The 23,560-nt window shown below is 39.6% G+C and overlaps 1 protein-coding gene and 1 long non-coding RNA gene across 6 annotated transcripts in view; one reads left to right on the plus strand and one right to left on the minus strand.

Annotated features, from left to right (window-relative positions):
* The window catches only part of LOC126921690 (uncharacterized), a 123,300-nt gene extending 122,694 nt beyond the window's left edge, over positions 1-606 (minus strand). Inside the window, exons 1-2 of the long non-coding RNA XR_007712513.1 lie at positions 276-606; positions 97-197 (exon numbers count right to left, since the gene is read on the minus strand). This is a non-coding gene — a long non-coding RNA (uncharacterized LOC126921690). The remainder of the gene's footprint in view (positions 1-96; positions 198-275) is intronic.
* The window catches only part of LOC126921658 (uncharacterized), a 570,126-nt gene that overhangs the window by 221,584 nt on the left and 324,982 nt on the right, over positions 1-23,560 (plus strand). The window contains exon 1 of one of the 5 annotated variants that reach the window (XM_050733369.1): positions 949-1,716. The exons of the other annotated variants lie outside the window; for them this stretch is intronic. The gene's annotated coding sequence lies outside the window, so the exon portion shown is untranslated. Of the gene's footprint in view, positions 1-948; positions 1,717-23,560 lie in introns of those variants that run through there. 5 annotated transcript variants of the gene reach the window in all.

Genomic DNA, 23,560 nt, shown 5'->3' on the forward strand with positions numbered 1-23,560 from the left:
CAAGAATAAATTGAAACTGAACAATAATATTCTTCGAAATAACACCTCATCTTTAAGGAGATCGACTTTGAAAACATTCTAAGTATGTGTACTTACCCTTAGCTCGAACACAAGACTCGGCGAACCTTGTCGCGTAGTTCTCTGTTTGTCGTTATGTTTATAAACATGATTTCCGATGTAGTTTACTACCCAGCGTCCTGGAAGTTTGTTATCGATATGAATAATCAATATCTTACAAGATATGTATATAATAGTTAGAAAGTAAGACAACGTACAGATGAACCGCATTACCGCACGTAATATAGGACGATGACAAAGACTCGCGATGACAACGACAACATAGACGTGAATTTAAAATTCGTTTCCCCCACTCGGTCGGAACGTACAACATGAAAGGGGAAGCGGGCCGAAAGGACGACATAGCGCGAGTGCGCGCGCCTATGGCGCGCGCGGAAGGATGGTTGGCCGCGAGGAAAAGAGGGTGAGCACTACAGGTGGTGGGCGTCCCAACGTCGTGAGCGCCGCTGCACAACGCGACAAACAACTAAAACGCGGTCGTCGAAAATCCAACCCAACGTGTGTGTCCATCCATCCGTCGGTGGTATATACGACACGTTTGTCACGACGCGATGCGATGATCCAAACGCAGCGAACGACCGTCAATTTCGGCTAAGTCTTCGTCGTACGCGTTCGCGCTCTTCCGTTGAATCCTAGCCATTTCTCTCTTGCTCTTCCTAGGCTACGCACATTATATATACGTACAGATATAACACACACATACAGCGATACACGATCTATATATTTCTCTTTCTACCCGTAGCCTACTATTACTACGTGCACGCGCACTGATCTACCTATCTCTCTCCCTTTCCGGCATCCCCCTTCTTCTCTCTTTCTCCGACCTCCCGTCCTTACCCCTCTCGCGTGCCCGTCGGATCGTTTCGACGAGATACCGCGCAGTGGCGCAGTCGTCGCCACGAGAGCGACGTGCTCTCCGTCGGTGGTCATGAATCGTGCGGCGGAAGAGGTCCTCGCGAGCCGGCCGCCGCCGTCGTCGTTGTAGTCGCGTCGTCCTAGTCATCGTCGTCGCGCCGTTGTGCTAGTCCCCGTCTTCGCGCGATCGTCACGCGTCTGTGGATCTTTGTAGCAGTCGTGTTTGATACGTGCGGTGGTCGTCGTTGTCGTGGTGGTGATCGTGTGGTACACCGGATCTCTTTGAGCGGACGATCTCGGTCTCGCGTGTGGTCGATTACGAGCGCGACTGTACCGATCAAACTCCGCCGGTGTTGTTGTTGTCGTTTACCGTGTGACGATCGAGTGGTGGTTTTAACGAGAGGAAGAAATATGGGCATTGGTTGGCGCGTGCCGCGTCGCGGTGAACGTTGCGTCGCTGATCGCCGACAGCGGCGCCATAACGGGGCGCGTTCGCACGCGATCACAGTGTGAGACGAGAGAAAAAAATATAGAAGAGGAAGAGGAAGAAGTGCGGAAGCCGGTTGCACGCCGTTCAACCGGAGGAGATATATAAGGCCTGCTGCTCCTGTTTGTATTGGTTTTTTCTAGTCAGTGCCGTGATCATAGCCGCGTGCAACCACGCTCGTTCGGAGATTGTGCTCTGTGCCCCAGCGGGAGAACGAGAGCGCGCCGAGGGCTGAAAATGTGAGAAACTTGTTGTTCCGGCTGGTTGGCGGGACACCGGACGATTTCGTTGACAAGGTAATGCGATACGGCTGACCAGGCGTTTTTACGCGCCAAATAAACGCGGGTATGGTTCGTGTCCGCGTGATTTACGCTCTGTACGCGCGCAAACGCGACACGTCGCGGATTTCGCTGAAACGTGTGCACGTTAATTACACGATTTGTGGACTCTACCTCTTCTCGTGCAACCGTTTTTTCTCTACCCGTGTTTAGTGTCGATGTGCAGTATCGCTCACACGTCTACGTGTGCGAGGTGCATTTTCCATCGCAATTTCGCGTGAAAATATCGCATCGCGTCGCGAGGATTCATCGAAATAGCCAACCCATTGTCGATGTCGATTAACGTAATGGTCGATCGCGTGTTAGACAGTGATCGATCGTAATATAGTTTGACACGGTTACACTTAGAAAGTAAGGATCGCGTAATACGTTTTCGCGATGACAGATGTAGGTTAGATTGTATGATCTTGGATAGTTAACTTCAACGCTTTTCAGTGTCGCGTATCGAAGCAATTATTAACGTCTTGTTATACATCCGTACGCTGTAAAGATGGCCGCCGTTATCGATCTATATTTCTCTTCGATATATCAAACGACCCCAATTTTTTACTTCAATTCAAATATCACAATTTTACCATGTATTTTATAATAATTAGAAACATTCAGAATAAGTGTTAACTCTCTTTGATAATTCGAAAAGACTCAAGGGAATCGATTCATTTTACTTGCTCCGAATAGGAATGTCAAATCGCTTTTTCTTCCTGCAAAGTTGATATTCGAGCCGGCTGCGTTCGAATAAGCGGGAAGTGATTAATTGAACGCTCGTTCCGCGGTTCGACGGCGCGTAACAACGAAACTCGCTTTGCAGCAGGACCAGTAGCTGCTCCGTGAAAGCGTAGAACTCACGGACGAATAAAGAGACTCCGTGAGTAGTGGCGGCTGTTCGTCTCTGACGTCCGGCGGATTTACTGTTTACGCTGTTTCCGGCGTTAACTGTGCACGTTGGAAATTTCGTAGTTTCGCGAGGCGTTCGGTGACTTGTGCTTTTTCAGATCGATACCGGAGTCAAGGTTGCCGGTACGGCGGCACGTAAAAATAATAACACGCCGCGGAAACGGCGAGAGGGGAGCAAGGAGGAGGGAAGATGGAAACAAAGAGGGAACGTGCAACGGAGTGTTTTACGCTCCCTGTTGCTCCCTACATTGTTCCATATTTGTCCGGCTTCGGTGACCCTATCGGAAAAGCGCTATAAATAGAGAACGATTTCCAATTTTACACAGAAAGGCAGGCAACGCACCAACTGCAGACGAGATGCGACTACTCGAGTGCGCCAGACGTTTCCTTTCGTAATTAGGTCAATCTGTACGTAATGAGACATTACTCGCGCGCGTTTCTCTACGACCATTCTCGCGTCGTTTCGCCTCATTTCAGACGGCGAGATTTGTCCCCCCGGATCGAAAGATTTTAATTAAAGGTTTGCCACCGAGATTCGGCGACGACCGCGCGTCCCGACGCCACGACCTGTCGTCTTCGCGCACACGTTTTCGAGAATACGCTCGGCAACGATTACCTCTTTAATCTATGAAGCGAGAAATTGGTCCGACGAGTTCGATTCGAAGAGATACGATCGTTTTATGAATATATGGAAACGGATCTTTGTTGATTCGGTAGTACTAATGGCTATGGATTCATTGATAAATATCGATGAATATTGATGCGAATAATAGAGATAGTTGTCAGAGTAGAGGAGAGTAATGGGTATAAATAGTTGTTTACGAACGAAGAGAAGAATGGAAATTGACATTAGTTGTATTGCTTGCGGAGAAAACAAAAGAATCGAGTTCTTTCTGCCTCGGTTCCTATCTTTCTTTTTGCTTTACGTTAATTTATTTTCATAATATCAAAGATTTTTACTTTTGCAAGAATCCCTAGAAACCCTTGGTCATAACGACGATGAATAAATTTGTACGTGTGATTTTTTTCAACGATTCGAGTAGTTTAAAAATGCCAGAATGTAATTAAATTACAAAGACGTTACTTAAGTAGAAGTGCTATCAACATTTTTCGCTATCTGTAGCTCACTTGTACTTCGAAACTTTACAATCATTTATAAATGGTCTACCGTCAACAGTCACCACTAATATGATCATTTTACGTTGTTGCTTCTAAATAGATAATTTATATACACGGAAGGGACATGGAATCTGTCGTGTCCGTGTAAATCAAAGTTAAAACTTTAACCGAGTAGAGATCACCGACCAGAGAATTATTACGGAATATCGTTGGACCGTGTCGCAATCACGGCCCCGGTATTAGTTACATTCTTCATTCAGTGAGTGCATCAGCGACTTCCTCGTCGGTGGCGTGTATCTGCGCGCGTGGCGCTTTAAAATAGTCACCGGTAAATATACACACCAGCGGGGGAACACTTTTATTTATCGCGGCTACTACGTGCCGTTTCTGATTGACGGGCATTAGCTGCGGCCACTCGAACGTTCGTGCGCGGCTACCGTTTCGAAACGAATCGAAACGTCGCCGAATATTTACGGGGAATTTCCGCTATCGCGAGGAGGCCCGCGAAAGTTTAGATCGCTTTGCGGAATCGAGAAGGTGCAGAACGGATTAGAATTTCAGATGCACGCTTCGTTGCTATAGGATGTTTGCCGAAGTGATCTGTGATTGCTTGATGAGGAGAAAATGGAGATTCAACTTTGATTACTAGGAAATTGTAATGGAAGGGATTTTGGGAATAGTAGTACTGTCTGAGAATTGAAGGATTTGCAGTAGGAAGATTCGATATTTGAAGTGTGTTTTTTGAAAGAGAAAGAAAGCTATAGCTAGAAGGTATTTTATATTCGAAAGTATCAAAATTTATTTTTACGAACATGGGTTGTTTATTCAGGTGGTTTTCGTTGCTTTAGTCAAATTATTGGAAAGAGGAATTGTTTAACCGAACTGCTCCCTTTGATTTTTATCGAGCTATTTATTTGTTATCGAGGATTTTTGTCGATTTACAAAAGAGGGAAAGAATGTACATTTAAACTGTAGTATGATATGCACAGTCTGACCATGTTGGGTGAATCTACTGCGCTGTTATGTGTCTTTTCTCCGCTAGCATAATGTTACAAAATTTAAATTGTCTTGAATTTTCAAGTAAAATTAATATTATTTAAATTCATTTGTAATCTTTACCATTTTGATAGATATCGTGTAGGATGTGCTGCTGCTTTCGAAGATGATGTTACTGATTCAATATTGTCTGAGTGCACGTTACGTGTTTTGAAAAGGTCAGGAGGATCGGATTAAATCTTTGAAGCAGTCATTGTTATAGTGTATTATACGTATAGCACAGAGATTTTCTTGTGATGAACGATATGAATACAATCTGTATGACAACAATAATAATTAAATTCATGCTTAGCTTAAATACATCCATAGTAGATCGAGTCACTTAAGATAAATTGGTATATACTACAATGTATACCCGTATATGTTCAGTTTATATTTGTCACTGGCAAGAAAGTTGCGAAAGTATCTAGCGTAATACACAATTTTGATTCGAATTCCTTAACTTGAAGTTATTGCAATCGACATGATAAGTTTCGTGACTGTGAATTTCTCAAAATTGTAAAAACAGCGCTGCAGAATGAGTTTCAGATTCTTCGTAGAAAACAAATAATCCGAATGAATAAAGTATGATTCATCGCGTTTGGCAAAGTATGTGTTTATCTTTTAGTATCATCACTTTTTCCCGCATTTGTTAATTTTTTATTCGAAGCTCGATCAGTTTTTCGTATAAAAATATCGCCCCGTCGAATGTAGATATTTATTTTCGTTTCACAACGACGTATCTTCCCTTTTATTCCTCTCCAATAAATCGTGCAATTATTTGCCTTGTGACTATCTCTCCGTGGAATGGATCAACGTCTCTTCGTTAAAACGATCGTTTCCTATTCATGAGATACAGTTTACAACTCATTCTATTTTCTTATCTCCATATATACGTCTGAATACGTTATATATAATACATTTCAAGGATTGGTAGCATATATGTACGTACATATGTCTTAAGGTAATGAAGCATCGCATATAAAAACGGTATTTTTGTCGGAAATGTATTGTACCTTCCCTCGTTTGTTTCATATTTTATGGTATGTTATCTTTAACATTGCAATTTATATTTTGTGCGTAAATTTTCACTAAATTGCCAATTAATTACAAACTTACATGCACATAACATTTTTCTTTCTATGGAAAAGAAGAGAAACGTGTATTTGATAGATTTAAATAAACAATAATTCCTCTCAATATAATTATAGAATACCTGGGATTATTAACAATGAATATTATTATCTTATATGTTATAATAATATACATGGTCAAAAAATTCATGAGATACAATCAACAGATTGAAAGTTAGTTTCACAGCAATTAACGTCCTATTCTACTTGTCTATTCATCGTTCTCCTAATCTACTAATTGCAGCATTACACACTATGCCCATCCCCCGGACTTATGCCCCACACTATGCCCTTACTCGAACCAACACAAGAGTAAACCAATCTGGAAGAACCGAACAAAATCTCCATTCCACTTTCGTACATGTATATTTCCAGCTATCAACCAATATCTGCACGTTTTAGCGGCATTTGTCCTTTTTCAACGAAACCAAAACTACGCTCCAGAACCATTTCACGTCGATCGTGCATCATTCGCGATAGAACTGTACGCTTTTCTTTCTGATCGCGCCCGTGAGCTGCGCAAGAAACGAGCGGAAATAATTTCAAAGCCGGACGCATTTGCCGATAGAAAAATACAGAACGATGCAAAGGGATGCAAACGAACGGATACAGCTTATCCCGGCGTTATTTTTCCTTTCCATTATATCGAGAATCTTACTCGCGATTCATTTCCGACTGCATGGGTTAGAGCTTTAGATTAGCGAGGCTTTTCCGTTCGCTTGCTTCCTCCTTGCTTTTTCTCCCCTCTTTTTTCCTCTCGACCTTGGTCCCTCTGCCTGCGATAAACATTTCCACATCGCTTTGACTCATTTCAATATTCAGCCACGAGTGGAAATTGACAGAACTTGTTACGGTCTCGCCACAGGCGAGAAATCCGATGTTGCTTGAATAAAAAGCAGAGAAAACGGAATAAAAGAGCCGAATGGACGGGAGATCCACTCTCGTTCTCTTTCGTTCCTTTCCATTCTCTGTCCAGCGTTCAAGTATTCAACGATCGTTGCGAATCGCGAATTAACCCCACGGGTTCGACAGGGCGAGCCGCCCACCCTTTCGCGATCCTCTTCCGGTATTCTAAAAAATAATTCTCGCGCTTCGGGCGGTTATCGTGTGCACGTGAAGCCGAAGTAAGAGAGCCGTTTGCCCGTACTCTTTATCGAAAATTGCTTCATTTATTAAACCGTTTAATATCGGATTTAAAAGCGCCGCGAACGATTCCTTTGAAGTCAGCCGCAGACAGGAAACGCGAAACATCGGCCGGTTCGTAGGGATGTTTCAGTGCAAACAGCACACCGGAAGAAAGAAGGAATGGAAATTAAAAAGTTTCAGACAAGCCACGTTAGGTCATCGTTGTTGCATTTTTGAAGCAGTTATAATTACTGCTTTGCACTCGGTATAAATAAAGCATTCCTTTATGCGTCGTGAGAGTGGTAATAATAGTTTTTGTAGAATAATTCAAGACAGGAGGAGAAATATTGTTGTTGCTTGCAGAACTCTGATATAGTAAATATCGTAATGTGATTATTGTGTAAAATGTTAGACTCTTGTCTTGTAATATCCGTGACAATCGTGACACATATTACGATTATGGTTGTATTCGTATCATCCTTTTAATCCCAAGACATATCGTACTTGTAGTTTTTCTACTTTCAAATATTTATATCGAAGATTGACAAATACAAACTATACATACAAATGTGTCGCAATAGATAAAGGATTAGGGACTGAATTTAATCACCTAACAGCGTCGTCACACGGTATTAATCACATTTGTACGGATATCAAGCTTATTTATTTGTTATCGAACACAGTGCTGTCGAAAAAAACGCCTAGTGCATACCTTTGTTATCGTCTATGGGATTTTCGGGTTCTGGCTTCAATTTTTTCCCCTGTCATATCGCGCTACGGTATCTGTTTCTTTGGCTGCGGTCCAATAGATTTGGACGCGACCATTTCATTATTTTTTTGACTCGGGGCAAAATCTGTGGATCTAGTTTGTATGTGTGCGGATTTGAAATCGAAAAAGAACACGGCTATGTGCTTGACATACGGCTGTCACGTGCGTTTAACGTCATAGTGAACGCATCCGGGCCAAGCATCGACAGCTGTTCTCATTTCTCGCCTTCTGGATGGATATTTCTGTACCATTTGATGCATACGCGATAATCAGGCTGATTGATATCGGTATTGCACCGGAAAACTCAGGTTCTTCAATTAACGCGTCTAAATGGTCGCCCTAGTTTCTCCTACTATCAGCTTCGCATCCTAATCATCTTAACTTTGTAAACAAAACACGACCTCTTTGTAGAAGAACTTCTATTTGAAATTTATATCAACGATTTTTTCTGTTTTCAAGGCTCTTTTCAAACATATCTAAGAATATGTATTTGTAAAATGTCATGTGATATTTTGGATCTAAGGTTCAGTAGTTTTGTATGTTTTTCGTGAAGTAGAATTAGGTGGAATAGTTAAGTAAAGTAAGATTAATTAAAGTACAAGAAGTAGTCGAACATGTTCATGTTTCTCAGCAGAACAATTTGTTAAGTTTCTTCTATCGTTTGCACCTGGGGCGCTGGTTCCTTATAGACGTGTATTTAAATAAATATCTAGTAGAATGTTAATATATTTAGATGTACTTGGATGTTTCTTAAATATCAAATTCGAAGAATGATTCATATATAACAATGATTCATATGTATGCAAAATCGAGCTAGTAAATATAATATCTAATACCAATGTTAATTGAATACTAAATATTAATTATTATTACACATTCATAATTATCAGATTATATAGTAATTACCAGTTCATAAGGATTAAAATACTAAGGAGATTAACCAAATGATAATTACCATGATTACTTAAACTATTTACCGATTAGAATAATCACTTAAACTGTATTTTCTATTTTTTACACACTAATGGTTTTATAAATCAGTTATGTTATCAAAATTATCCAATTATTTGACCTTGGTGTCAAATATGTATTCTTCCATCGTCTGCATAGTCTAAAAAATATTGCTTGTCATATTAAAATACAGAAAAGCTCTGCGATAGTGAAAACTGTTAAAAAATTGATCTTATCGATTATAACATTGACTAACAGTTTCTTTTTATTTTTATCTTTGTTTTATTAAAACATTCTTTTTTAGTCGTAAAGCGAGATTGAAATAAAAAAATTACAAGAATGTACTTACTATATTTGTTTCTACGATCTTCGTGTACATATATATAATTTCCGCAAACTTCTATTTCCGTAGTTAGGAGAAACTGGAAAGAGGAAGTGGTAGGTCGTTCGATTTTTTGGCATTTTGGCCGGTCATGGTGCCGGTGGTTTTATCGTAAATCACTCGTGAAAACGTGGCGTGTCAGCGAGAACACGAAACGGTGCGTTCACGAGCGCCGGTACGTGCAAAACGTAAAATCGTGCAAAGCGCCAGCTTGCTAGCCTAATCAACTTAGCGTGCGCTACCACTAACACTGTCTCGAGGTCTTCGCGGTCTGCCAACGAATGTCCCCTGTCACGAAATCGCAGATGCGAAACAATGCGTAACGGCCAGTGTGCGCGACATTAGACAACTGCATTGCAAATTACCGCAGGATATGTCAGTGAGAAGCGGCTAATTTTGGTGTGTTCGTCATCGTCTCGATTGTTTTTCCCGCGAAATATCGTTGCGCCAAACAAGGAGATACGATGGTGAACGGAATGAGAATTTTTTCCTCTGCGTTTTTAGAACGCGAACGAAAAAGTGATACGTGAAATGGAGTAAAATATTAATTTTCTTTCTTCGAACGAAAGAGTGATTTTATATTTGATATAAAGGGATTTTATTCTGTTCTGATTAAAAAGAACGATGGAATTATGTTAAAAGTGGTAGTATTACATTCGGTATAATAATAATTTCTACCATTCGAAGCAGAGAAGATTATTTTACTTCCAAATCAATATCAGTCTTCATATACTTCTTTCTATAACTTCATTTCTTTACGTTATTACAAAATACGGTGCCTCCGATGATTTTGCAACGCGTATTATTCGAATATATTTTTGTACAAATAAACTTCGTGAATGCGTGAAAATGAAATATTACATTAAAGACAAGTCAGGGATTTACGAACACTTTATCATCCATTTCCTGTTTTTAAATGTTCATATAATGCATCACACTCGTTCACGGATTATAACGTAGACATTCGTCAACAGCCATAATGCTCTCAAATCAAATTTCAAGCATTCCCTCACTCTGTAAAATTCAGTCAGTTGTTATTTCTTACTCCATTCAATCTACCTGTACAACCCTACAGCGACTGTCTTTATGAATCTTTTAATCGTATCTTCTCCTACAACGCTGCTACATCCTTCACCGGTGTACGTCTTAAAACTTTCCAACCATCGAGTACTCGCACCCAGGTTACATTGCTTATTTCTCTCCGTTAATACGCCGTCGAGAAATGTAATAGTGTCGTAAAACAATTATTGAACCATTAGCTCGCGTGCAACGAACGGGAGACGCGTACGGATAGACGGACGATAATTACGCTCGTTCAGTGTCTTTGGAACTATAACGCGTACATACTGGCGCAGATAGTGGTTTCGATAAATTTAACGTTGATCGTGTAAAAAGAAATAACTGTTTGATATAGAGGAGTTGAACGAAATGATGGAAACACCTACTATATGTTATATACGTATATAGCATATATGAAATAATGGAAACATGTTTTATATATTATATATATAACATATATGGCATGTAACAAGCGTTTTTATTATTTTGTTCAACCTTTGTACATGTACACTTATATACTTCTAAATTATACGAAATGTTACTTACATATACAAATATTATATTTGTATTCAACACTTTTTGAAACATAAATTGTAGCTTGATATCGTAAAGTATATTTCCCACGAAGTATATTTGAATACTGTAATCTAATACTTAATATCTTAATACTTAATTTTATCTCAGGCGATCATATATGTTTATACTTTTAACTAATAGATTTAGTAATATTGTGGCCGGTGAACTATTATGGCCAGGTGTTCGAGTGCTTACAGAAGCGTAGTTAGCGATATCAAACACTTAAACATCGACCAGATACGTGAAAAATCTTCGATATTATACATTGCGGAAGACATTGAACTCGATCGTTTAGTCGTTGAATCGTGGAAGAAGCTCAGCATTCTCGGTACCGAGGTAATAATTTCACGCGGAAATAGAGGCGTACGAGAGAGAAACGAGCCAGTCGTTTGAGAGTTCACGTCCACGTGAACAATAATAACATCGATCTAGCACTCTTCCACGTTTTCCTCTCGATCTCGTCATTGCTCGATCGTGCGTGCAAAATGGCGAGCTTTCTTCTCCCTCTAATGCTCCCACTCGTATTCTTTTACGGTTATCACATCGCTGGTTGACGATCGTTTCAAAGCGTGCGCGATATCTTCGCTTTAATGATCCTCTTAATTGCTAGCCGTAGCACCAACTACTTGGAACTTTTCATGACGTCCTTACCGGTTGTACTAGCTGGCTACTTAAGCTAGAAATTCGCGTAGAATGTCGTATCGTTTTTCCCCTTCAGACCGAAATATAATATCGTAGAAATTCGCTGTGTTAATGAAGAATTCTTGCTACGAAACGAACATGGAGAGAGCCGCTCGAACAGTGTTTTCTCTTTGTAAAGATATTGTGTTAGACGAATAAGAAAGTTTGCAATTAGAAAAAGAAAAAGAAAAGAGAAAAAGACAGGTCGTTGCTAAATGAAGGAAAAATGACATTGTATTATGGCGATTCATAATATGGTAATAAAAATGTGGCTGATAAGATTTGAAGAGTAGAATCATGTGGCTATATTTTATAACTTTTTCCTGGGGTTATGTTAGAGGCAACTTACTTTGTTTTAATTCTGTGTTGGAAAAATACTGTTCATGTAGGTTTAACGGTGAAATAAATTTCGTGTTGCATGTTTATTTGTACTTTTTAGAATGAAATATACGTTTACCCATATTAAATGGATTACCGAGAAAAAGTAAATTTCCAAGACAATAGAAAAGAATATCACGTATAAAATATAAAGAAGAAATTCAGTTACTGTTTAACTTAAAAATATTTTACAAGCATTTTGTATAGCCCTTCTTAATTCAGGATTAAATTCTAACATTTAAATAAACCATATATAATGCCACTTCTCTTATCTGTTAATGCAAAATTTATAATATAACCAGCAGATATTTATCAACGAACGATCATCGAGTTTGTCATTAGAGAAATTAATAAAATTGAGTATAATTAGTAATTTTGTTAAGCTGTAAAACTAAGAACGAAGATGAGAACGTGGCGAATTTTTAATCGAACTGGAAACTCAGTATTCACGGTGCGGCCTGGGTGTTCGCGAACATTTGCAAACACTTAAAGCGGCGAAGACATTTCGTCGCGCTGAAACACGCACGAACGAACATTTTGCGAGTTCAGATGGCGTATCAAAAGCCATTCGTGCTTCTTCGTGCGCGTTTAGCATCGCATCGGGGACGCCACGGTGAAAATTTTGCGCGAATGTTTCCGAATATGAGCCAGGACCGCGAGCAGCGTACGAAATTAACTGAAGTTCGCCGAGCGGAACTGCCGCGATGGAAATTTCTAAAAAGATGCCATTGTCGCGTACTCTCGTGTCATGGTGTAACTTCGTACCGTTCCTCTTCTCTAAAAAGGACTATGATCACGCGGTTCCTGTCCTACTTTCAGTTTTCGAGATGTTACCTTTTTTTAAAGCTTTGTCACGTTTATCTGTCTTTCGAAGCCACGGTGAAACCTTCGTTGCTGTTTCTTCAGAAAAGATTTCTTCAAAGAAGATCCATCTTAAACGAACATTTATCGACTAACATTATTATCTATGTGCAGAGAACGAGAAAACGAGATCTATGTATTTTCTATCGATATCGCGGATTGCCAATCGTTTCTCCAAAGCATCGCGATCTGACACGATCGAGGTCTGACCTCTCCTCGAGAAATCAAAGCTGCTAGATTCTATCTAGAGAAAACAGAACGTGGATTATGAAGAAGATACTACAGGGTCGATGAAATCGGAGGGTGTTGACCATGTCGATCATTCGCCTCTTAAAATCCTCTTTATAACCAGCTCTGGACAGAATCGTCTTCGGGATAGTCATTGCTATGAAATCTTGGCAGTCATCGGGATATCTGGTACATCGTGCGGATCCTTAACTGCCTGAATACTCGAATGAATTGGCCGATGTTCCTGTTCGGCGATGCATCTCTAAAAATAACCCTCAAAAGATTTTTCTTTCAACCTCTCATCCTTTCTCTCTTTTCATACGTGCCGAGAACTTGCGAGACTGTGAGCGTCCGTGTACACGGTACGTGCAATCGGAAACGTTGCTGCGTTTGATTATAATTACTTAATGCCTCTGTCGCTAAACTTCGATCGTTCCTGTTTGTTTACCTTGATTTCCAGCGACAGGTTTCATGATACGATGGAAACAGATACACATTATTATACAGCTGGATAATACGTAACGAGTAATGCGACTGATTAGCGAGATCTAACGTTTGTATCGTATTTATAATCTGACGTAGTTCCGTCTGAAAGTTTAAATTGTTTCAGTTGTTTATAAGACTTGGTCAGTTCCACTTCGTATACATTTCATGATTCCATCACACGATTACTGTTCAATTCCGAGAAGCGAAATAGCTTGCGCCTATGAGTTCACTTATTCCAAAGAGGTGACATAAATAATAGGAATTTTCAAGGTAAATTGAAAAGAAAGCAACTTTTCTAATATATATCATCGTTCTTTTTCACTTTTCACTGAGAGCACAATCGTATGCACTTGTTTACGATGCTGGAAATCCATAGATGAAAGAATACGTCGATACAGTCCAGCACTAAACGATACGGTTCATCTAGAACCGTTGAATCGTTTCTTCGTTCGCAAAATCCGATAAATCGTGAATTTACCTCCATGGTAGAAAGCTAGCACAGTGTATCACAAGAGAGTGACACCGTTAGTAGCGAGTGTCAGCAGCAACATTAAGATGATATTACGATGCATAGTGACCTTCGTCATCGGTGTGGCGCTGGGCCTTTAATTTCACCGGACGGACGGTTCGCTCGGCTCTGCCACAAAGTGGTTGACAAATAAAGCTGCTGGAGTGGTTCGAACGAGCATCCCGCGAAAACTACCGTCTAGATAGATCCCCTCTGACCATCGCACGGGTGTGTGGATGGTGTGGAGCACTCTTGGCTGTCGCATCCTCGGCCAAGAAACCGAGAGAAGTCAGAGGAGGAGCACGCCAGATAAGAGACGCGAGAACGATGGAAAGAGGCAGATAGAACCGAGTGGAAGAAGAGAGGTGTGTCGTGTTTTTGACGATAGATAGGGTCGGTTCTAGCATTTTGGCGACACTCCAGCATCTATATAAATACCACGGGGAGTCACCACTCGTCCCTGTGGCGCTGGTGCTCGCGCGCGTTTATGTGTGAGCTTTTCTTCTTCGCGTCTCGCGTACTCGACACGCTTCGTTATTTTTCCCTTTCTTCTTGCTCCCGTTCCGACGTACGTACGTTCTGCTCATACGTACGATCGTGTACGTTGGTAGCCTCTTCTTTTTCGTTTTCTTTCCCAGTGTCAGCTCGCGCTTTTTGTCACCGTTAACCGGCCGCAAACTGCGATCCGGCACATCCCTGCAAGCCGAGAGTCAAAACTAATAAAGAGGGAGCGCGCGAGCGACAAATGACACGCGTTTGCTACTAGATCCCGTAATTCGTGTTATCCACGAGCTGTTGTCCCGTTCCTCTTTCGGAGTTTACTGGCGAGCTTGTTTTGGAATTAATCGCGATACACTGTTTTGTATCGGATCCATGGTTTTACCGTGATTGATTTCGAACGTAAAATATATGGATAATTTATTTCGCATTGTTGTCGGAACAAGAGTAATATCAGGCAGATATCTCGTGTCTCAGTAAAGAGAAGCGTATATCAAGCTGCGTTTGTTGGAATAAATTGGAATTTGGAATGTATGTTTCTTTTTTCTATGCCTTTTTTTCGTGTAAAAGTTTCGTACAGAAAATAGAGTTTGAAAATGCACGGAGTACGGTCACGTTCAATCAAAATTCGGTGTAATAAACATCGCTATAAATACGTGAAATTCGTGCGCGATTTATAGGAGCAATAGCTCGTAATAAAAAAAATGCCCCATATCGGTCGGAAATTTCCGTGACCTCTTATAGTAAAAAAAAAAAAAAAAAATCCGACGTATTTGAAGAGCTTGAAGAGCTACTCAAATATAAACACGGCGGAAGTGGTATCCGGTCCGCATATTTTCATACACGATATTCTCGAAAACGAAGGATCGTACGAAATGTCATTTTTCATTTCCCATTTACTTTTTTCTGAAAAACCTCTTCGTTCGATGTTATATCGTAACATCGATTATATCGGTAAAATTCGAAACCAAATTACACGTTCAACACGACTATTCATGTTACAATATTATATACAATTTCAATTGATTCGAAATTTTACCAATGTGATAGTCATAATCGTGACAGTCATATCTCATTATAATACGGATTAAATGTCAAAATGTTTTGTACACGCATAATATATACATAAATATTTTCTGTAGTAAATATATTACTTTCGCGAGTTACTGTGCTTTAATTCCGAACAATTTTCAACGCGCCGAAGTTTGCTCGTGCTTTTTCATCCAGAGGAAAATTAAACGTCAGAGTGATCACGGGAAGACGAGAAAAAAGCAAAAAGAAAGATATCCAGAATTTCATTGTGACGCCAGTTTCACTTGGAATCGCAGGTTCCGTCGCGCCTCTGTTGCTCCTTCGCGAAACTTCTACCGTCTCGAAAATCCAGGCACGAGTTATATACATGAAAAATGACAGTCCTGTCCGTGGAAGCAGCCACTTTCCCGCGACATCCTCGATATTCGCTTATTCTCGAAGGACGTGGCTTCTCGCGAATGGTTGAATGGGCCGACACAAGACGCATAGGTATTCGTTGGAAACCGTATAAAGACGTCGCGAAAGCAAGTACGGCCGGGATCCACCTGGGAAATTTAAGAGAACATTCTATCGCGCAGTTATCACGAGGATACGTGGCGGGAACCGACAACGTTACTACTTCTTCTTGACCTCGTTCAAGTTTCGCGAGCTCCTCGAGGAAGCCCGACCGCTTCGTTTCCAGAATTTATGTGCCGACGTTGAGCGACTCGCCGCGATCGATACAGCTCGCTCTCAGATCTCTGATTTTATTTTATCTTTTTTCCTTTCCTCTTTATCGGTTTCTTCTTTCACGACTATTTTACGATCCTTTATAAGATATCGTTCGACGTAGCGTTTTGTTTATTTTAATTTATTCATTTTCATAAATACGATTTGCATATCGTATCGATGAAAGAGGAAGGACGAGTCGTTATCGAGCGTGTCATGGACAAGATTGTGATCTCTAAACGCGGTTAAACGGTCGGAGACTTTGAAATCGCTTTCACGAAAGGGAAAGTAGCGTGATAGAGAAAATTATAGATTAGAATAGCACGCTAGACTCGTCCGTTGTAATTTTCGTGACCTCGATGATATCGATTCTCCTCTATCATTAGTTTGAAATCGAAATTGAAAGGGAGAATAAAGGAAAATAGGAGGAGTATTCGTCGTAAAGTGGTAGGAAGTCGCGCCATTTATAATCATCGCGTCGCGTTCGTTTCGTTAAAGTGCTACAGATATTGCTTACAATATCCTCTATTATTATTTCTATATTCCTTGGCTAATGGACGCCGTTCACGTGAAGTTACTGCATCCTTCTTCTCGTTCAATTAACGAAGTCTTGTCGTTTTATTCTTAGCTTTATACACACGCGAAGTCCGTTACATGCCAGCCGGGTTTCACTAGGCGCATGTTCTAGACTTTGTAAAAATATTGCTCTCGTAGAGTCGTTGGAATGTAAACGAACGTCTTGGAATTATAGACCGAGCAGGTGTAGAACCGTTTCGTCGTTTCGACGAATGACGCGCGCGCGAACCATCGTCATGGTAGCCGCTCGGTACACGGTACCTCTACTGGCAATAGACGTTTACGATCGTCGGTCAGACGTATTTTCCATGAAGCGACGCTCGATGCGTGGCCCCGACAATATTTTCCATAGAATTTTCAAAGAGCGATCGACGCCATCGTGTAACATATCACTCCCATTTTTTCTAATCGACCTCTTTTCACTCTTGTTTGTCACCATCCCTTTTTTCTCTCGACCCTTTTCTACTATTTTCTCTCCCTTTCCCCTTTTGTTTTATTTTTTCGATTTTCTTTTTTTCTTTTTTTTTTTTGTTCGTTTAATCCATTCATACGGCTTTGATCGGTCGCTGTTGATTCCGAGGCTATTTTTAATTCGAGGTTAATAACGTCACGCTGGAGATGCTTAAATTAATTAATCGGCCGTGTCGTCGACGTGCAGCCTTTCTCTTGGAAAAATGAATATCGAACGATGCGTTTTAATCGATCGTTTCTTCGTACATCCTCCGTCTCGTTCCTTTATTTCTCCTCTTAATTTTCTCTGGTTTTTTATAGTCATCTGGCGTGGTGCGAATTAATCCGATCAATTTGACTCGGTCGTGGTATGAACGGAAAGGGTTAAAACTACGAAAGAGGAAGATTGTTGATTCGATCAACGGGCGATTATTGACGGAATTTCGTAATAAAGCGGATGGAACGCGGAAAATTTCGTTATTTAATTACATCGCTTTAGCGTGCACCCGGCAAGAATTCACAGACTCTGTAGAATATTTTCGTTGTCGACGGACAATTAGCGGTAAAAATGCTACGATTTGCGTCAGTCTGTCGTCTAATGAAATTTCTGCGGGCCCAGTGACGTTGGACACGCGTTACTGCCAACGGTGTCAGAAACGAAATGGAATTTCAAAAAGTCCAACGCGCCGTGGCTTTTAATTGGGGATGTATTATACCGTGGACGAGCTAACGTGCCTCTATTTATCATTTCGCTTCTGGCTCTGCTTCTGTTCTTTTTTATTCTGTTTTATAGTCTTGCACGATGTACAGGCAGTTTGAAATAAATATCGTAAAAATGTCAGTACTCGAAACACGTTTTTTTAATGAATGCCGTATTGTAGATGGTATGGTTAAAATATTGTGTATGGTTTATGTAAAAATTGATTACTATATGTACGTATATTAGAGTAAAATATATAAGCAATACGGTTTTTTGGATACTTCGGACGAAGATAAGCAAATATCTCTGTAGAATTAATCGGTAATGTATTTTCATTGTCTAGGATTATTTATTGTCCTTCCACTAAATTTCTTATTCCTCTTTTTATAAAACTTCAATCACGATGAATTTCATTATTCTGATCGCAGCCTTTGTTGTAAGAATGACATTCGTTATTCATGTCAGGAAAAGAAAAATAAATTATCGAGTGATCTAATAGAGAAATTCGATAAAGGTAATTTACACGCTCACATAATCCTGGATATAACTTACGTGTAGGAAAAACACCTATGATTCTTGTACACAGGATCTTCGAACGATTTACTAAAATTAAAACGAATTTCTCAATAGCATTTTAACAACTTTACTACCAATATTCGAATATTGAAATGTCGTCTTTCTTTTCTTATCATATACAGCCAATAAAGGAATCCTTTTCAGAATTTCGCAACAGTAGAAAATTCTTTTTCGTTGTACACGATAATGAATAAATCACATACCGCGTCAAATTTGAAGATAAAAGAATAGAAGATAAGACTTTCACGATTAATATATTTTAGTCTCTTAACACGTATCGGTCGTAAACGGTTACGTTGGAAAACTGACGAAACCAGAAGCGATATTTCATCGCCCGATACGGGAAACACGACTTTCGAGGACATCGAGAAACATGACGCATGAACTAGACGTGTAGCCGCATAACCGCGCAATTTGCCAAGAAGTTGGTGGTGTGTTGAGCGACAAATCAAGGCCGGCGTATTCTCCCCGTGGCAATTTGCGCCCGGCGGCGCTCTCGCTCCGCTTAAAGGAATTATAAATCGCGGCTCGTTCACCGACCAGTCGTCCGAGCGTGCTATGTGTATCTCTGTTTCTCTGAGGACGCGTGTGTGTGTATAAATCTGGCATGCCACTGTGTATCTTCGCTGTACGCATCAACAAGTCCGTTGTCGTACAATTAGATCTCTATGCGACATCGCTATGATCGTTGTTCCGGTCTGTTGTCACTTTCGTTAGCTTTTCACGTTGTTAATTTTTCGGTGGATTCGATAGGGAAATACAACCGAAAGGATTTCTAAAGATAGGATCTATAAAACAGAAGATGAATCAAGCAAACTTCCTTGGAAGTTTTGATTTTACATCTTTTGTTCCTTCTATATTCACGAAATAAGTACGATTTTTATAATGATTTAACTATAAGACCGGAAAATGAATTTTGCTTTTATGCATTTCTCGTAAATGCGCGAGTATAGGTATCTTTTCCCTTTCAGAGAGCTTCTAAATTATGTTTTTCTTCAGTGCTCGCAAATTGCGCTTGTGGAATACAATTTAATAATGGATCGAGTAATTTTTGCGTTCGTTTATCTTCCCTCGAGATAGAAATCGATCGGAGAAGTTGGTCCGATACTGCGATCATACTACCTTTATGTAGTCATTATGTTTGAAATGTGTTCATCAGGGGTACTGAGTTACAGGCTAAAGGAAGCAAGGTAATTTGTTACGTGAACGGAGGTAGATAATCTACCATAGCTGTGTATCGCTAGTTCTTATTTGTATTTCTTACGTTTAGTTGACAACTGACATTTTCCCTACAATCAGCATGTTATGTACATTGTAATCGTTGGTTTTACGTATTCGCGTTTGTCGTGTATAAAACAGGTATTTATCAGAGGTCTATAGACTGTAGTTTTAACCGCAGACGTGGAAGACTTGTTCTCAGCGTAATTTACTTCGTACGGACTTGCAACGTTTGATAATAGCGCGTTACACGAAACGATCCTCGCTTCGTTTGAAGGAACCTTACCTGTATCTTATAATTCGTATCGTACATAATCACGGGAAGCGTATAATAAAGTTGTCGTAAAGGTAGATAGCTGCACCGAGTAGAAACACGATTACGAGCGGTTTGTAGGGCACATTTCTGCAGGGGCATATCCTTTACGTTTACTTGGTACACGTTTTATTCGTCTCTCTGAATCAAAACCTACATTTTTGCTCGTCATTCCAAGAAATAATATCAATCTTCTAAACTCAATATACTTTAAAATTCTTCAAACATTGCAAATACTTGTCTTACAACCAGCACGTCGATTCACTTTTACGTTTCTAGGTAATTTGCATGAAGAAAAATTGTTCAAACATCAGAAATGATTCTCTTTCAACCATATCGTTGATTCACTATCCAGTACCATTTGCCAGGTAATTTGCATGGACAAAATTCTTCAAACATAGCAAATATTTTTTCTTCGTTCACATCGACGATTCACCATTGGCCATTATATTTCTGGAAATTTGAACGAATAGGAATTCTTTAAACGTTACAAATACTTTTCTTCCCACGGAATATTTTATTGCAGATGGTACGCGTAGCTAAGAATCCTCGAAACGTTATAAATATTTCTTTTTCAGCAATCTCCCTATACATTAAACGCTATGTTTCAGATTATTTGAGTAGAAATATCGTACTGTGAATGATACGAATACACAAAAATTCCTTCGACGTTCGAAATACTTCAAAATACAAATAAATATTACATTCCAGGTAGTTTGTAAAGTCAAAAATTCTCTAAATGTTTCCGTTACCTCCGCAGTTCCTCGAAACAGAAATAAATGTTATATTCCAGCCTAAGTAGACAACGATCTGTCAGATATTAAAAGTATTTCTTTTTCAATTATCGTATTATAATTAGAAGGTACAAAACCTCACGAAACCTTATAAATATTTCTCATCCATCCATCTTCCGGATTTCACCGTTAAAACCTATCCAAACTATGGCGTAACAAGCGGGCAGGCGCACAAAGCGCAAACACTGCCAGTTCGAAATTGAATCTTCACCTCTAATCTCCCTTCTCTCGCCTTCTTTCCCGTGTTTCGTCCACGAAGAGCTTTCACGTAACCAGCCACGCGTCCCTCTGAAGCTCGAATGTTGGAAAGGACGTTAGCGAAACTACTGCGTGATTACGTGGTGCTTAAAAGCTGCTCGGTTGTATGTGCGTGTCTATGTATAGGTGGATCGCGCATGTGTCAGGTTACGTTATTAAGGAAACACCGGCGGCAAAATGTACGGACAAAGGACCGGCGGTGGAAAATGTTTGAAAGGACAAACAGAAGAGAGAGAGAGAGAGAGAGAGAGAGAGAGAGAGAGGGGGAGAGGAAAAAAGACGGAGAGAAACAGAGGAGAGCGAAAGCGAAGGCAAAGCAGCGATGATCGATGACTCTGTACGCGCGCTATTAGCATGACAATGCACGCGCTCGGTGCTGTGCTTTCGAGAATGCTTCTCGCGAGTTCGTTCTCGTCTTTCGTCATTCATTGTTCGAACGCCCGCGTGCTTCTTTTTGGCTACGTCTAATGCTCTCTTCGATCGACTATAGTAAACGCATGCTGTGCTCGTGGTTGTTAGGAAATAAAACATTAAGCATCGTTAAAACGTAATCGAAGCTCGGCAATTCGAATTTCAAGGAAGAAGTAAAATTCTCGATTTCTAGAGGTTTGAGCGTGAGTTAGAGAGGTTTAATGAAAACAATTTAAACAGGCCTTGTGCCTTTCTAGTTATTTTTTTTTTTTTATAGTCAGTTATGTTTCTTTCTTTACTCGGTTATGTTTTCCTCGAGACATCGATTGTGAAACACGAATTTTTCGAACAACTCGGTTTAAGCGAAGCTTCGACGTGAAGCATATTCGTTGCTAATAAAGTAGTTACTCCATTTTTACAATTGCGTATCTTTCCTCGCCAGAAGTAGCTTTACTTTAACCGATAATTGTGTTTCAGCATATTGACCATCGTTTTTTTTTTTCCAAAAACCAGAGCAAAGTTTTTTTGTCGAAACATAAAAAGGTACAAACGCGATAGCCGCACTTACATTTTCTATTTATTATTAGACGACGCAACGTATGCATCAGTAGCATTGAAAGTGTTAGTTTGAAAAACAGCTTGGCGATTGAAGCCTGAACGAGATTTTCAGTTACCCGCATTAACCGAAAAGAAGAGGAAGTTGTAAATTTGAAGTTAAGACGTGCGGTTTAAGATTGGGAAGTTTATGCAAAATGGCGAAAGGTTTATGATCATATGACGACTGCTGTCAGTTATGGGGTGATAAATTAAAATATATGTGCGTTCTGAGTTTCGAGCAGCCTTGACACCGTTTAGTGCAGTTGTTATAATGTTTCATTTGATTATGATTTTTTAATTCCACTGAAACTCTACAATTTTCGATAATTTGAATTTTATAAACTCGTAAAGCTTCATAGATATTATATATTTTAAAACACATCGTATTATACAGAATTGTAAAACATACAATGTATTTGTAATCTGTCCTCCAGTTGCATGTCATTTTATTAATTATCTCGATAACATTTTGTCTTATCTTACGTGCTCGTGAGAAATTTAATAATTATTCCTTGTTGAACACGTGTCTCTCGATTTAGATGTCAGGTAGTTGGAGATCAAAAAGCATAAAATCTATCTATACGCATGACGTAATTGTAGCTCTGGCTGACTAATGCATAACATTTCTACTGTCTGCTTCACGTTCGTCACTCTTGTTTCAAACGTTACTATAATCGCGACATTAGTAGCTACGCTGTCTTATACGTTATAACGATACGTTTTATTCTGCTCATAGCATGCAACGAATAGGATCATAGGAATTTTATATAAGACTATTTGCAGAGAATCTTTCAGCTAAAAATAAACGGAAGCTATTTAAAAACGGATCGATGAATCGAAGGAATTTTCGATGTTCTCGACCTCAGAATTCTCAGTTTTACCGCTCTGAAAATAACTATCAAAGTAAATTACATTCGAAAGAGTTATTCTGCCCGTGTCAGATAAATTTTGATTCAGTTTCACGTAAAATTGGAATATTTCGTCTTGGTGCATTAAAACGTACGAATAGACGATAGTAGACCATTATTTATTACACAAAAGATACCTTTACATATAAAATAAAATTATTTCTCCCATAATCGATATAAACTCGGTGGAGATTTTCTATAGAATTAGTTCTAGTTTTGTAATATGAGCTTCGTTTTAATCGATAATTATAATAGCGCTTAAAAAAAGAAGATGAAATAATTCTTTTATCTGACTAGAAAATGTACTCAACGTCTATAATATTCACCATGGATCTATAGATTATTTTTTCGTAAAGCTTCTCGGTTACTAAATCTAAAATGACAAGCTGTCAGTAAAGAGAATATTCAAACATATATTCTTCATAAATTCTACTTTGAAACTTGAAACTACTATTATTTCAATGAGATCACGCGAGAAAATGATCAACGAGCTTCTTCATTCGCCCATCATCCATACAAACTATGTTCCAGCTCTCCTTGCGGTTCTTCTCGATACAAACGTGTTGATTCAATATACA

The sequence above is a fragment of the Bombus affinis genome, chromosome 11 (assembly GCF_024516045.1).
Source record: "Bombus affinis isolate iyBomAffi1 chromosome 11, iyBomAffi1.2, whole genome shotgun sequence".
NCBI classification, from domain to species: domain Eukaryota; kingdom Metazoa; phylum Arthropoda; class Insecta; order Hymenoptera; family Apidae; genus Bombus; species Bombus affinis.